We start from the raw sequence: 9801 nt of genomic DNA on the forward strand, positions 1-9801 counted from the left end.
TGCTCATTCATACTGCTCAAAAACCTTTTCTTGGATGAAACAAGCCAGCCACCAACAGTGTTGGTTGTCCAATTCTCACAATGTCCAATTTTTCCTGAAAAGTGTACACTGCATGTGAATTCCTAACCATTTCTTACATCATCCTCCCCTTTGTGATAATTTTTGTATTGGGCATATTTAGTTTTATCAGTTTTTTATTTCTTATTGAGATAAATTCAATAAATTAATTAGTAATTAGAAATAGACATTGTTAATATCCAACAATGCCTTTGTTTTCTTGGTGCCAAACATTTTGATGGTTAAAGGTATCTACCCAAAAAGTACGGAAGAGGATTAGGGCCAGTGAAGAAAAAAAAAACGAGGGGTGACAGGATTCCAGGACTTTAAAGTCGGAATTCTGACTTTATTCTCAGAATTCTGACTTTATTCTCAGAATTCTGACTTTAAAGTCAGAATTCTGAGAATAAAGTCAGAATTCCGACTTTAAAGTCAGAATTCTGAGAATAAAGTCAGAATTCTGACTTTCCTGCCACCCCTCGTTTTTTTTTCTTCACTGGCCCGTAAAAAAGTATTCAAAATCACTGCCTTGACTTTTTATCCATTTTGTTACATTCCAAACTTTGATTTTTATTTGATGGATATGCACAAAATAGTCTAGGTTTTGAAGTGAAATAAGACATTTATATATACAGATATTTTTTCTAAAATAAAATTAAATTCAAATACGAAATAAACTAGAGTAAGACACAAAAAATAAAAATAAGTGATAGGGTATAAATGGAATCAACAAGTTTATCAATGTTTGTGTCAGCACTTACAAGTCTATGTACTCTCTTGCAAAATACATATTCCTCTTATTGGGTCACTGCAGTTAAGGGAAACCAATCAAATCAATTCGGTGACGGATTAATTAATCCTAATTGGTCGGTGATGAGGACCATTTGGGAGCAGTGGTCCATCGGGATAGCTTCGCCACCTCCACTCCCAAGTGAAGGCCACCCTTGTTTGATGCGCTCTAATCTAATTAACACTTTAACAGCAACACCTGGGCTCTTCTGTGAAGGACGTGCACACGCTCGTGTGCGTGCACGCTTCCCAGATGGGCCTTTAATGGTTTTGATGGTGGCAGGAGCAGGATGATGATTGCACTTAGCTGAAACACTCACATTCAGTGACTCACATGAGCACACTCAATCAAACACGTGCACCAACTATGCGTTCCACATTCAGTGTGGAGGTATGTGGTAATGGAAAACTATTTCAGTTCTCAATATACATAACTACCCACTAAATGAAGTGATTAGCCTGTGCTCTGATGGTGCACCTGATTAGATTAGCCATGCTTGTGCTTCCTGCTCCAACTCCTTAAACCCAACCTTGACCCCAATCAGCCTCACACTCATCAGAAAGAGCTGGGGGAGACCAGTGCTCAAGCATCATCCCGCCACTAATCGGCCTAACTGAGTGGGATGGATATGGTAAATATGCCCAAGTTAATATATTGTAAGCTATTTTCAATTCCACACAAAGTAATGGCATCTACTCTAGTAGAGTCAAATTCTCATGTAGCATATTCTTTGACAGGTAACTCCATTTGCATTTCTAATGCAGTTCATCCTGAAATGTTAGTTATTTTCGTATGTGCGATTCAGCATCCCGAGCCTCTAATCTGCACTAAACTCAAAAAAGTCAAAACAAAGCCTATCTGTAAATTATAAAAACATCAGGTCGCAAATCAAACATAAAAGACAAAAGACAGTGAAAGACAGTTATCTGCAAATTATAAAGACGTCAGGTCGCAAATAAAAAATAAAAGACAAAAGACAGTGAAAGACAGTTTCAGGGAAAGTAGACACCCAAACAACCAAGAAGTAGACTGTGATTTGAGGCCCGAAGAAAGGTGTAGGAGTCGTTCTCCGATCATTGCTTGGCTGATTTGCAGTCTGCAGTGAAGATCATTGAAGAAAATCACCGTCATGTCTCTTTGAGCACTCCTTCTTATCGTCTTGCAGTCTTGTTACATTGATCCTCCATCTGTCACACTTCATGTCTTCTATGGCAGCTACATACTACTCATTTTAAAATTGGTTCCCTGGTGATTTTCATATCTCATGCTGTTTCTTTAACAACCAAAAACTCTCTTAATATAACATCTCAGCTTATCGTTTAATCATGTGGACTGCCGTATCAAGAAGTCCACTTCTGATTCTTCTCAGTTTGGATCGATTTGGCTATTGATGCCAATCAATACCTGTGTGTGTGTGTGTGTGTGTGTGTGTGTGTGTGTGTGTGTGTGTGTGTCAGAGGATCTTAAATGACAATATCAATAATCATGACTGTACAGGGTCTTCGGTTTGCGATGTTGATCTGTTCCTACGCGACGACATAAACCAAATTTCGGTGTAAGTCGGAACAGTAATAAAATGAAACAGTACAGTAATAAAAAAATGGAGGCATAATGAAAGGCAGAACGTTCACAAAAACGATAACACGAGAGAGAGAGGACGTAACAATCCAAAATGGCATATACCATGTGAATCGGTAACGCCGTCTTTAAATATATGAGACGTGCGTCGTTAACATGAAACAACGTAACTCGAGACCGTCGTAAACCGAGGACCCCCTGTAATTGTCTAGATTGCAGTGATATAAAACTATTCTAGATCATACTGAGTGGTGTTTTATACATCATCTATTTCACTCTAAAGAGAGGTCTTCAATAAAAACAAATAAAGCATTCAAATTAGTGACATCGTGCGACTGCCCGTTATAGTTTTGATTGGAATTGACACATCTTGAATGCACTATTTGATAGACCTAACTACTCTATTTCAACATAAATAAATGTTTGACATTATAGGGGCACTACATCTGCACACATTTGGATTCCAATGTGAAGAACAAAGCCAGTTACTTGGTCCTAAAAATAAAAAAAGAGCAATACCGAGAACACGTCAAAGCTTCTTCACAACTGTCACACGACAACCAATAGTTCAGCTGCGATCTAGACAACCCAAAGCCTGAGACGCTGACGTACGACAGCTGGTCAAACTTTAGCTTCACTTTCAAAGGAGTGAAGATAGTAAAAGCAACAAAGGGCCATCGTTTTCCTCTAGAATGGATTCAATGAAAGACAGTACAAAAGTGGATTTTTGTCACCCGTGTGACTCGCTCACACAGGAAAGGATGCAACACGGCTGTCTGTCAGCAGAAACATATTGCATTCGACTGAGATGTGCAACGCAAGAGCATTCTACCAAAAGAAATACAATAAGTGACTTTAGTGTCCGTAGGTGGGATTGTGAACGTGGATGTTTTGTCGTCTATATATATCTTTGGACAGGCTGGCGACCAATTCAGGGTGTACCCCGCCTACCAAAAACATATCCGCGACCCTCGTGAGGATAAGCGGCTTGGAAGATGAATGAATTAATGACTTTCTGTCCATTTTCATCTTAAATGAGGCCTTTAAACTTTACACAATCCTTTCTTCACTTCCTGAAATGCCCAGGTTTAGTGCAAGGGAGCTAGCATAATTCTGCTACATATACATTGGGACACTGACATTTACAGTCAACGCACACCGGGCCCTGCATTGACAGGATGGATACTGTTTTTTATCGAGGAAGCAGCACCAAGACGTCGAGTTAGACAATTACTGTGTGCACCCCATGCATACACAGCGAACACATTGTCAAACACAAATTTGCCTCAACAACCTCTTCGTGTGATCCAGTATGTGCCTGTTATCAGAAGGAATTGTTGTTCAGTAACCTTAGCCTGTACATCCCAAACTGAGTGCAGCTCTGCTTAATTTGGGGTTTAACATAGTGTGTTTAGACAGTGTAGTTTGGTGGCTTTAAAAGTGACTCCGGATTTTTGGTGGCGTGTACAACAGAATCAAAAATCGTAAATAAATGTTTAATTTAACGTCATTATACGACATTGTTTAAACACAATTTTATTCACCACCTCAGTGCTATTCATCCAGAACACAGCCACTCGTGGAAAGAGAAAAGCAATTCAGTCCAACTGCAGGTGAGCAAGAGCTCAGGATTTCACGACAATGCATGCTGGCACTCAAGGAAAATGTGGTCGACTTCAGACAAAATAGCGCCTCCTCAACCAAAACTAAAACCTGTATTGTGTCACTCTAACATAGTGTCGATAGAGTGTTTACATTTTCAGCTCATCTCATCTACAACATTCCTTGGAAATCGTAATGTTCCATCAGACGTAAACTACTTTTAGAACAAGCCTACTACTGTGGCTCTCGGGGGCCACCTGGTGCCTGTGAGCACCATGTTGGTGACCCCTGAGGTACAGTAAAGAATTGACCTGGTTTTTAACAATACTATGATCCAACTTTGTCTAATCAGGCATTTAACGTCGTTTTCTGAAGTATTTCCCCTTTAAGGCCGAAAGTAAACGTCATTACCAAGACTCAAACAGAAATATAGTAGCCTAAGTAGCGTCAACATAAAATTAAATTCAGGACCTAGAAAATAATTGTTACAGTAAAACCCATCAAAGCTGATCTTTATCAACCCGATGGTCCTTTTTTGGTCCCCATTCAAACTGGGAAAAGCTGACAGTGAACTTATATGCAGGAAAATGTGTTCTTTTTTTCTTCCCTTTAGTTTAATTTACAACTAGCATGAGAAGGGTACAAATTATTAATTATGTATAGTACCTGAACTGGGACACCCGCTGGGATCAAAAGTAAAAAGAATATGGAAATGTATATCTGAACCAGCTTTTCATCTTTTTTCACAATTAAAAAATTAACCTTTGGAATAAGTGGATTTTTGGTTATGTAACTTCTATTGCACACTTTTTTTAGACTTGCTGGCTTAAAGCCAAAGGGGAATCTGTAAGACTACAGTATACAATATGTTGAAAAAAAAGAATGAAGCTGTTACAGTAAGTGAAGAAAATAAAGAACCCACTTGAGAGTACTTTGAGCATCACCTTGCGGGGGTTGGGGATTGAGGTTTCTCTTGGTTTAAATGGTTGTCTGTTTTTCAGAGCTTCTCTCAAGCTGTCTTTTTTTAACTGTTGCGTTACTTTTGCACAGTTGGAAATGAGGCATCAAATGAAAGTTACATATTTGTAGAGCCATTTTCCACCACATTATGCCACTCATGCACACTCAGATTGAGGCAGGCATGGGGATAACATGCAAACTTCACACAGCGAGGCCGGACCGGGAATCGAACCCTGAACCTCTGAACTGTGTGGCGATGTGCTCCACAGATCCACCTTCCCTGGAAATTGGATCATGATATCATACCTGTACAGCAAGTTGATGTGTTCCCTCATTATATTCTTTTTTTCTTACCGCGCGACTATTCCTCTCACCCCCCTCCTCCTTCACTGCTTTCTTCCTGTGATCAGCCCTGACTTTGATGAAATCCTTTCAAGGCAGTGTGATAGTCAGATTTGTCATTCCCGGATCAGAAGTCTCTGAAACAAAGCTTGCCATATAATGTGATGTGCAGCACTTCATTTTTTTTTTCAACTGCTTTGACAAAAATCATTGCTTACTCAAATCACTTGAGGCTTAGAAATGTGTATCACACTCTTTTTTTTTTTTTTTTTTTTGGTGAACTGGTGATTCGTACATATATTGCAATGCAGTACTAATTGAATGAATACTGGTTTGTTCAGATATTAGATGTATCGTTTATGCAGGTTATGTGAAATCCCATAGGAGGTGAACATTTACTGAAGTAGACAAGTATCTCAATCAACACCTGCCAGTGTTTTTCCGACACAACATTACCACATGCTGTGACTGCACCAAGGAAACAACCAGACCAATAATTTCTAAATATGTTTTAATTGAGTTGAGACTTGAGAAAGTCTCATTAAGACATAGTCAAGCTCCAAAAGAGACCCCACGTAGTGTGTTTTGACACCACCGAGACGTCAAAAATCCCAGGACCCAGCTCTTTTCCAGCTGGAGGGCAAAAGTGTATGGCTGTGTACAGGTATATTTGTGCGTGTGTGTTTTTTGTGTAATCGTGCAATTCGGTTCATAGGCCTGCAAAGCACCATCTGCTTTCACAGCATTTGGTGAATCAACCACCATGTGTGACAAACTATTGATAGGAACACCTGTTTATTGTCTCAGGCTTTCTCCCAGCTCCCCTGGAGCAGCTGCTTCAATGGTTTAGAAGATACCGCAAGCTATGGGGCTTGAATTGTTTAAAAAAGAAATAGACACGGGTCACGTAAGGGCCAAAAAAAGTCAATTTGGGTCTCATTTGCCTGCAACGTGAACATAGCCTAAGATGTTTTTGGCATTCTAGTGGTTAATCTGACCAATGCTGGATAGGGGCCTGTCCAGACAACACACAGTAAAAAATAATTCTACTCATTATGAAAGCTGCTGATAGTTTGAGTCACATTGGTCACGACACCTTGCATCTCTCGTTTACACTTGCTTTGGTTTTCTTATACATGCAGTATGTAGACATTAATGTTGCTTGACCCTGCAATGGAACGGCCTCTAAACACATTTCGGGAGCACATTATTATTTTCTTCAAACCTGAAACCTGCAATTTACCAGGTCACAGAATTCATGTGATTCTATGAATAAATTATTGGCAGGTAGAAATTAATCACTATATTTATGATCCTGATTGCCCTCTTTTGTAAACTACATTCATTTATTTTCAGAACGACATACTATAGGGTCGTAGAATGCATGGATCTATCTAAGCTGTCATTGAATAAAAGGCGGGATACTCTGAACTCTTTGCCAGCTACTGACTGCTTCTGTAAAATATAAACTGCACTTGTTATTTGTAAATTATAAATGATTGTATGGTATTAGGAAATAAGTTGAGGACAAATGTGAAAATTGCTGAAAGAATTGAAAAAAATTGATTAAAGATGTAATATTCATATGGCTTTGGATAATTTTGACTTGACATGATTGTCATCAGCAAAAGTTCACATGTGAGGAACTTTGATATAGATGATCTTTTTAGGATATAGAAAATGAATAAAATTGGCCCAAGGATTGATCCATTCATTTTACTGTACATATTTTTATCTGTTTTCAAGATAATTATTAAGACATAATTATGCTTTTTCTCTGTTTTTATAACTTTGCAAATTCCTTGTAGGAATAAATAATTTGATAATTGTGGCCTTTTCAACGTTGATGAAAACCTCCATGGCTTGTAATCGCTGCCATTGCAGTTGACCTGTTTCACTTAAAATATGGCTTTCAAAAAAGTGATTTGATCTTTTCACAAAGAGTTTTTTGATTATTTTTGAGAACTGAGGAAATTTCCCAAAGGTAGGAATGTGAATTGAATTGGTTGTCTTTATATGCCCTTAATTGATTGCCAACCAGTCCAGGTTGTACCCTGCCAGCCAGGATAGATCACCCACAGCGCTGAACAGGAAAAGCAATAGAGAATAATGGATGGAGTGTGACACTTTCTTTTATAAGAGATCTGAAAACCGAGCAGAGCTTGGCTGATTACTGGCCTATAAATGTTGTCCAAAAGGTATCCTGGTTTTACATGCCTCATGAAAAGCTTGACACTATAACTTTTGTTGAAAAATAAAACAAGCAAGACATTTCTGTGATTACTTTGAACATATCATAAAGTCTGTTAAATCGAGGCCAGATTTTATTTTAAAACAGTGCTCAATATAACACTGAAATTGCACAAGATGTAAAAATTGTAAATTGACAGCATGGCCTTCTGTATTTTTTTTTCTTCTTGCTCTAAAATGCACCAAATGCTACAACTGAACATTTAACCGAACTCTAACTTTGAAGTACAAGTTCAAATAACAAAATTCCAATTAGAAACAGACTTTACAGACTATTTTATGTCTATTAAGTTTAAAAGTAACTTGTTGCAGCTCATACTTGAAATATTTCCGTCTGTATTGTTGCCACACCGGCGCACCGTGCAACTAGTCAGAGCACGCATTGGCACTCCAATTTTGGTGCACTAAATAAGTGAATAGCACATGTGAGCAATGCTCTGATTTCCCGAATGGTCAGAGTGAACTAGGGCGCAATCGGAGCATATTTATGAACATTCCCAACAAGTTACCCGCAAGCTTGCTAGAATTAGCAGCAAACATTGGCAGCCATTGTCACATTGCATTAGCTCATTTCTTGGGTGATAGTATCTCAGTTCATGTTGATGGTTTTAGACAACAGGGTGTGTTACTCTGTAGGGCATATTGTAACAGAAGTGTTAGGTCTACCAGAGCCAACCACCTGTTATTTGCTCAGTCCACTCAACATCCTTATCAGGCATGAATTATGGCAAATGAAGGGATTCTTGTGGCTGCAATCCTCACACTTGACGATTCATTCCTCCACAACATAAGCTGTTATTTTCAAGTTTATGCTCAAGGGCAAGAAGAAACATATCACTTTGGATGGAAGCTAAATTTTTTATTTCATCATTAAATGTTTCGTTGCAACAACAGCTAATATTGTACCTTATTACTGTACTATTGGTTTTGAGTTTATACTGTAGCGAGGGAAATCTATGGTAACATTCAATGAATTCATGTCATACTAAAAAATACATACTTTTCATTGCTGTGTTTTATTGAGTACATTTGGTTTATATGTGAAAACATCCAGTCACACTTATTACATATTAGCATATTTGTGTCTATGCCTTGTGTAAAGACAATATGCACACTTCTGTTTATGCACAAAGTTTATGCCTAAGAAAGGAACTACAGTATTTACAGATACAACTACAATACTTCAGAGTATCATCATTGGGAGCATTTTGAATAATCTGCCCTTTGCAGAATAACAGAGTAGGATGTTTTACGGGCTTCTCGGATTACTGCATCAGCACTTTCTGCAGGAGGAGGATATTTCTTTGCAGGATTAGCATGTGGACATTTTTTTGGGATGTAATGGATTTCAATGTGTAGTGGGAGGCTATAGTATATCATTTTTTTATTGCCATTTTTACAGTGAGTGTTTTTTTAACTAGTGTTGTGGGGCTGTAATTCAGGGTTGTACAGCATATTGGAAAACCAATGTGAGTCTGTGCCATTTGTGAAATACCGGTCTGTTCAGGGTATGAATTGGATGGTGAGTCTGTCACTTGTAATGCTTCATTGTGGCAGCTACACACACACACACACACACACACACACACACACAGACACACACACACACAGTGCGTGCTCTCTCTCTCTCTCTCTCTCTCTCTCTCTCTCTCTCTCTCTCTCTCTCTCTCTCCCCCTCTCTCATAGGAGCAGAGGTCCTACATACATGCATACATGCTCGTATATGAACAATCATTTTTTTCTTTGAAGAGGTAGGCAGGTGAATTGGAAATTGCTGGTGTGCTCATGTTTCCCTTGAGCTTCAAAATACAATAAGCACCCCAAGGCAGAAAACAATTTAAGGTCATTATTTCTTACCTGGGGTACAGAAATAGCAAAGTAGACAGCCCATTTTCACCCCAATATAAAACTGCTGTGTGCGTTTTTTTGTGCTGGAGCAATGCCTGACGTGCTTTGATAATTTGCTTTATCTCTGGGCATTCTGAGGAACCAGGGGAATTTTCTTTGATATGCACACAATTCACCTGACAATTTGCTGGACTAATTCTTATGCCTGCTATAACTACATTTATTGGCATGAAACAGGACTTTGGTGAATTTAATTGAGGTGATGGCAGATCTACTGACGTATGTGGTAGATTCACGCTCGGCATGAAAAAGAACCCACGAAGGTTTATGCCTATAGTGCACCATGCCAATGAATTGAAATTCCTTTCTGATGT

General features: G+C 38.7%; 1 protein-coding gene across 1 annotated transcript in view; it reads left to right on the forward strand.

Annotated features, from left to right (window-relative positions):
• cdh13 (cadherin 13, H-cadherin (heart)) overlaps window positions 1–9801 on the forward strand; it is a 114860-nt gene that overhangs the window by 64822 nt on the left and 40237 nt on the right. The gene's annotated exons all lie outside the window — the stretch shown is intronic.

This window comes from Syngnathus leptorhynchus, chromosome 6 (assembly GCF_054491065.1).
Source record: "Syngnathus leptorhynchus isolate UIUO chromosome 6, UIUO_Slep, whole genome shotgun sequence".
Classification (NCBI taxonomy): domain Eukaryota; kingdom Metazoa; phylum Chordata; class Actinopteri; order Syngnathiformes; family Syngnathidae; genus Syngnathus; species Syngnathus leptorhynchus.